Below are 7500 nucleotides of genomic sequence, written 5' to 3' on the forward strand. Positions count from 1 at the left end.
CAGGCGCCATGCGAGCGGAGATCCAGAAGGCATGGCCACCCTCCATTCCACCACTGACAGATGGATGTATGGTATTTGTCACTTCTTTCGCCGCTCAATGCTCCTCAACCTTGTTGAGGAGTACGGCTTTTCCCTGGTTTAATGTTGGTAGTTCTCCTCGAATATTAATTTTGCAAATTGTGACACTTGGTCAACTAGACATTGTAGAGTGTTATATTTCTCAGGGTTTCTCAAAATGTTCCTGACTGTTTGGTCTTGAATTTCAAGCCTTAGCTCTGAGGCGACTGGATCAAAGTCGGGACATTCAAACACTACGTGCTCGGGCGTCCCCACAGGGGCGCCACAAACGCACTCAGGTGTCGGACGACTTCCAATCCGATGGAGATACACAGGATATGGGCCGTGTCCTGTTAGAAAGTGTACAATGCCTTGAGAGGGGACGAAGTGTTTCATACGTATTCTTTCCTGAATACTTGGAAGGAGGTCATAGACACGCCTTCCTGTATCAGATGTATCCCATTGTTGTTGCCAGAGATTGATCGTTTTTTGTTTAATTTCTTTAACATTATTGAGGTGTTCACCCATTATTAATGTAACTTGTTGGTGTTTTCGTTTGGAAAGCCAGTACATTGCAGCCTGCTGTCTAATTAACAGATCTAAAGGGCAGAGTCCCATGATTAGACACAGTGCATCTGTTGGTGTTGTACCAAATGCGCCTACACACCTTAGTATTACATTACGCTGTATCCTTCTTACCATAGTGGCAGGCTTGACCTGAGTGAGTTTGTGGGCCCAGGCACTGGAGCCGTATCCCACAATTGGTACCAAGACACAGTTATTATACATTTTTGTTGCAATCGGAGGGAGATGGAAACGCCGTTGGGCTATACTTATTAATTTGTTTAATACTGCCAAGGCCTTGGAGGCAACGTGATTTATATGTGGAATGTAGCTCCAGGCTTCGTCTATGAAGACGCCCAAGTACTTTGCAGCGCGTGTTCTTGCGACTATACGGTTGTTTAATCTTATGATTGGGTCCCTGGCTAGTCTGCCTTTCAGCAAGATGAAACTTGATTTATGAGGCGCGATTTCCAGTTTTGAACTCTGACACCATTGTATCAGTGTTTCGGATACATGGGCCGCTCTTGTCTCAATCTCGGCACGGCTGTCACCCTCAACAAGAACGAGGAGGTCGTCTGCATACGCCACGACTCCTAATGTCATGTTGTTCCTTTCTAGTGTGTTCAGTAATGGGTCCATATTCACGTCCCAGAACAAAGGGCCGCACACAGATCCCTGTGGACAGCCCTTTGAGATGTTCTTAGACACCACGACACCAGGAGCCGTGATTCTGGCGACTCTATTTCTGCAGTAGTCCTTCAGACAACCATATAGCGCCGCCGGGCACTCCAACTCTCGAAGTCGAGAGAAGAGCGCCGGCCACCACAGATTGTCGAAGGCACCCGAAATATCCACCATAACTCCGAGGACGTACTTCCGCGTGGATGAGTGTACAATACTTACGACTTTGTTGATAGCATCAGAAGTTGACTTTCGAGCTCGGAATCCGTATTGCGAGTCACTCATTCCACGTAGGACTCTATGACTAGACAGTCTAGAGACCAGCAGCTTCTCAAACGTCTTTCCCAAGACGTCCAGGAGACAAATCGGACGGTAGGATTTGGGCATCATTGGGTCCTTATCAGGAGCCTTTTTAATAATAATAACCTCTGCCGTCTTCCAGCAGGTTGGGAAGACCTGTGTTTCCATACATCTATTGTAGATTTTCGTGAGGCCCGGAGCCAGTTTGTTTGCAATACATTGCAGAACTTCTGCAGGAATTGCATCCGGCCCCGGGGCCTTGCGCTTTGCAAAGGAGCGAATAGCTGCCTTCACTTCCTCGATGGAGTAGGGGTACACCTGTATGTTGTTGTGGTAGTATAACTGGTCTTGCCGTCTTATTTCCTGCTGCATCTCGGTGTCAGTGTCAGGTCGATCGTCTGGGAGGAGCACCCTCATTAGCTCCTCAGCGGTCTCTGACCAGTCCTGTGTCATTCTGTCTGCGTCGCCGACTCTTACAGTCGAGAGATGCATTGGTGAGTGAATTTTTTCCCTAACTATTTTGTATGGTGTACCCCATGGATCCAGAGTCAGGTGAGACTTTACAAAATCTTCCCAGCTCCGCTGGCGATGTTGTCGGAGAGTCTCCTTGAAGAGCCATTTCCTTCTCCTATACTGGGCAAGATGGTAGTGCCGTTCCTCCTGGGTGAAGGACCTTTGATAGCTGCTTCGTGCTCTTCTCATAGACTGCCTGAGCCGGGTGAGCTCTGGAGTCCATGGAGAAGTCGCTTTTCGTATGAAGCGCCTTCGCGTTGGTATTGCCGCGGCCAAAGCCGCCCTGATTGAGACAATTAAGGCCCCTACGGCCTCCTCCACTTCAAAAGGACCGTCTCCCAGCTCCGGAGGATGAAATTCCGCCTCCAACAGGTCCCAGTCTGCTCTCCCGTAGTCGTACTGCATTGTCCACCCCTCTGGCACATGCTCCACTTGTGATGCTATCGTAAATTCAATAGCGTTATGATCACTGGTGGTAATGTTGTCATTGACCTGCCAATTTTGAATAGTATTAACAATGTTTGTTGTACAGAGCGTGACATCAATAAAGGACGCTGCCCCAGCTCTGCTCCTGTAGGTAGGAGGGTTGCCGGGGAGATTTACAACATTTAAATTATGTTCCATAATTATATCTTCCAGTGCCTGTCCTCTTTGATCTTGAACTTGGCTGTGCCATAGGGGGGATTTTGCGTTACTGTCCATTGCTATTATTATTGCTTTACCTGCTAGGGCTCGCAATACTGTAGATAACTGCCCAAGATAAATATTGATTGGATCCCTGTATTGACAGTATATATTGATTATATACCAAAATGTATTATAAAAGTTTATCTCCACAACCGTTACATGGGAGGTGCAATACTGTGTCAAGACAGTGGTTTTAATTAACTTGTTGTAAATGACAATTGCTGACATGGGATTTGGACCCATTGATATTACCTGGGCAGTGACGGGAAAGCCTGTGACCTTGCCGGAGGCAGAGCTTGGCTCTTGAATTAGCATAACATCGATGTTCTTTTCTTCCGCTATCTTTCGGAGCTCCTGAGTTACGAGGGAGCTCCTCATAGCATTTATTTGCAGGACTTTTATCTTAGTCCGGATGTCTGGTGTAGAAATGGCTATCAGGCCATACCTGGGCAGGATCAAAACCAATCCTGCCGTGCATCTTGACCATGTTTTTATAGGTCTTGTCAATATCAAACTCCCGACCCCGTCTGATATATAATTTTGACACTAAGTCTTGTAATTTTTCGAAGTCTGTGGGAATATTTAACGCGGCAAGATGAATACAGTCTGCATCCTCCAGTGCCGGGAATGTGACCTTCTCTCCGCGAGGATGCCCGACCCTCACCAGCTGCCTCAGAGCCGCGTTTAGGGCTGTGGGTTCCTCCAGTCTTGACAGTCTTAACGTTTCCTCACAAATGGTGTATGTGTCTCCTGGTGGACACTGAGTGTACATTTTTCCAACTTGAATTGTTTCAACATCCTCTTGCGTCATTTTTGGAGTCTGCTGGTGCTCTGCTGCAGAGACTGGCGCGGCAGCCGACGACGACTCCGCCCCCGAGGACGAGCGGGAACCCCCGCTCCCGGCGGATGAAGCCGCCCCGCCGGTCACCGCCACCTCCCGGAAGCCTAGATGACCCCTCCCTGTGGCCAGGAAACCCCCGACCTGACAGGAGAAATCCGTCGACTCCGGCCGCTCTGTCGGAACAGGAAGTGTGTAGGTCTCTCCCTCCTTGCGCGTGAAAAAGCCCCCACTCTGTGAAGAGGTAGACTCCAAGTTGGTCTGCTCGGTCGCCGGATCTCCTGGAGGACTCCTCCTAATGGCCAGGAAGGACCCAACCTGGCAGGAGAAGTCCCGCATCTCCGGTTGCACGTCTGGAACTAAGACAGAATAGACCTTCCACTCCTCCTCTCGCTCGCCGACCGCCGAGGGCAGAGATTCCTGTGATTCCTTGAGTTTCCGCCACCGACCTGCATCTCGCAACTGTTTGCTCGGTGATTTTCGAGTGACTCTATAGCGCGTTGCCATAGTCTGTCCTCTGTATGAGCCGCTGTATCATTATTTTATAGGTTGCACACTCCTTACCGGGAGTGTTGCAGGTGCGTTTCCGGTATTTACAAGGGATGCAGGTGGGCGTTTCTTTGTCGCACTTTGTTTTGTCATGCTTTTCGCTTCCACAATTCCCACATACTGGGTTTAGGAAGCTACAGTATTTTGCAACATGTCCGTAGTCGTGACATTTGGTACATTTAGCAAGGGCAGTATAGTCCTTGACGGATATTGCATTATAGCCTACGTATAGTCTATTGGTTGTAATGATCTGTTTACGCAATTCCGGTGACACTTCAATGGCATGGTGCACAGTGTTTCTGTCACGAGGACCTGCCTTGAAGCGGACCTTGAATTGTTCTATGAATTCTTCGCGAGTCATTTTGTCCTCAAAATTCTGTGCGTAAACACAGTCAGCCACGTCGTCCTGGGTCATATATGATGGTACATCGTACATCATCATAAGTGGCCTTCGCTTTCTGGGCTTTTCGCATGTAAATGACTCCTGAATTTTAGTATTGTTCATTAGTTTGTCACTGTCCTCAGTAGAGGCCAGTTCGACTATCAATACGTTTTTTGTAGTCCTTATCTGATTTATTTTGATTTTATCTACTCTAGGGTTTATACTCTTTTCAAACTTGGCTTTTGCCGTTTTGACATCGTCCCCTTTCTTAGGCTTTATGAAGACTGTTGGGACTGCTTTCTGTACGTTCTGCTTTATCGTATCTTGCACCGTACGTTTTGTCGTGATTGGTGCTGCCGCAACTGCAGCATAAGACTTCTGGGGCTTTGCCGCCTCTTTTCTAAGGCGGTCATTTTCCGCCTTAATCTCTTCATATTGCCCCTCGAGCTTGGCATGCGCCAGAGCCCAGTTGGCAACTTCCTCTTTGATCACCCTGATTTGATCTGCGGTGATCTTTCCATGTTTAACGCTTCGGTCTAGAAGCCGAAGAAAATGGGCGTGTCGCTCCATGACGGAGACGTTTGATCTTGCATCGAATGGAGCGTCTTGCTCCAATAGCGCCGTATCACTCTCCACGTTTTCTGCCATCATTGATTGAATTGAAGAGTGATAAATTGGAGGCCCGTCTCTTACCCCGGACCGGCCTCTCTGGCATGGGGGGGGGCAAATTGCAGCTCGCTCACCAGTCCCGCCCCTTGACCAAGAGCTTTAAGAGCTGCTGGGTTTAACACGCCGTTTCCAGCGCACTAGTCCCCTTCCACAACCACATCACTGGGGATTTCACCCGTCCCTCCCCGGCAAATGCCCACCGCATTCCGGAGAGGCGGATTCACCTCTCGGCCTTCGCCCCCTACTCGGCCGAGTTCCCACCTAAAGGCCAAGAACCCAGTCCTACCCAGGTGCTGGGTCGGTCCCCCAGACTTTCGGGGGTCTGGCCCCATCTAACCTAGCCGGGGACATGTCACCATGCCCCGGCTTGACGGAGCATGTCCGGGACATCCCGTTCACGGCGATGAGCCTTTGCCGGCTCGGGCCGTGATCCCTCCCCAGCGAATGTGGCCGTGGGGTTTGCAGAGCTGAGATGTTGTTTGCCCTGCGAGGGACAGATCTTGTGTCCCTTGCGACGCAGCTTCCCCTGCGCCATGCACCCTTTGCTTTCGCCTTGGGTTGGGGGACCATTTAACGTCGTCCAGGACGTGAGGAACTGCAGCAGCCAGACCGCAGGGCCCCAGGATCGTCGTGAGACTTACCCTCATACCCTCGCCCAGCCGCCGCGCTCAACTCAGGAGAGACAGGTGGTGTGTCTCTCGTTACGCAGCTTCCCCTGCGCCACGCACCCTTTGCTTTCGCTTGGGTTGGGGGCACTTAACGTCTTGCCGCGACGGGAGTTTTACGTCCTACCTTGACACACGACAACCCTCACAAATCCACAGCCCAGAGATGTTGAAGGTGGTAGCTGGGTCTTATATTGTGGAGTTTGACATCATCGAGACGGTGCGGCACTCAAGCCCGAGTTACGTTCCCCAGGGGGGTCTCCACACGTACCGGGGGATCATGACCGACCATGTCTCACCCACCGCTTTTGCTAATTAACGGTGGGCCAGTGCGGACCGTGAGGATTGCACCCAGTTAAGGGCTAGCCGTTTAACGTCATGCATGGACGGCCCATCCCGTGTTAGCTTCGCCCCATCTAAGGGGGTTACTGAGCCAGAGAGCCACGACAAGGCCACGAGATTGGACATTACGGTCCCCGCCCCACTCAGGTTCCTCTGAGCCCCGACGCGTTCGTTGACTTCAGGGAATCAGAGGGTCTCCTGGCGGTTTTAACCCAGTTATGGGAGGCAACACACCTCCCCCAGGTGGCGCTGCGCAGGGACAGCGGGAATCTCGTTAATCCATTCATGCGCGTCACTAATTAGATGACGAGGCATTTGGCTACCTTAAGAGAGTCATAGTTACTCCCGCCGTTTACCCGCGCTTGCTTGAATTTCTTCACGTTGACATTCAGAGCACTGGGCAGAAATCACATTGCGTCAACACCCGCTAGGGCCATCGCAATGCTTTGTTTTAATTAGACAGTCGGATTCCCCCAGTCCGTGCCAGTTCTGAGTTGATCGTTGAATGGCGGCCGAAGAGAATCCGCGCACCCGCGCGCCCCCGGAGGAGCACGCTAAGGCGGACGCGGCCTCGCAGCAAGGAAGATCCGTGGGAGGCCAAGGCACGGGACCGAGCTCGGATCCTGCACGCAGGTTGAAGCACCGGGGCGCGAACGCCGCGCAGGCGCGCGCATCCTGCACCGCCGGCCAGCACGAGGCCAACCAACGGCGAGAGCAGACCACGCCCGCGCTAAACGCCCGCACTTACCGGCACCCCTACGGCACTCACCTCGCCCAGGCCCGGCACGTTAGCGCTGACCCACTTCCCGACCAAGCCCGACACGCCCCGATCCTCAGAGCCAATCCTTATCCCGAAGTTACGGATCCAATTTGCCGACTTCCCTTACCTACATTATTCTATCGACTAGAGGCTCTTCACCTTGGAGACCTGCTGCGGATATGGGTACGAACCGGCGCGACACCTCCACGTGGCCCTCTCCCGGATTTTCAAGGTCCGAGGGGAAGATCGGGACACCGCCGCAACTGCGGTGCTCTTCGCGTTCCAAACCCTATCTCCCTGCTAGAGGATTCCAGGGAACTCGAACGCTCATGCAGAAAAGAAAACTCTTCCCCGATCTCCCGACGGCGTCTCCGGGTCCTTTTGGGTTACCCCGACGAGCATCTCTAAAAGAGGGGCCCGACTTGTATCGGTTCCGCTGCCGGGTTCCGGAATAGGAACCGGATTCCCTTTCGCCCAACGGGGGCCAGCACAA

General features: G+C 51.8%; 1 pseudogene; it reads right to left on the reverse strand.

Moving 5' to 3' along the window:
* Positions 1–6457: 6457 nt before the first annotated feature.
* LOC126328309 (large subunit ribosomal RNA) overlaps positions 6458–7500 on the reverse strand; it is a 2997-nt pseudogene continuing 1954 nt past the window's right edge.

This window comes from Schistocerca gregaria, unplaced genomic scaffold (genome assembly GCF_023897955.1).
Source record: "Schistocerca gregaria isolate iqSchGreg1 unplaced genomic scaffold, iqSchGreg1.2 ptg001111l, whole genome shotgun sequence".
Taxonomy (NCBI): Eukaryota; Metazoa; Arthropoda; class Insecta; order Orthoptera; family Acrididae; genus Schistocerca; species Schistocerca gregaria.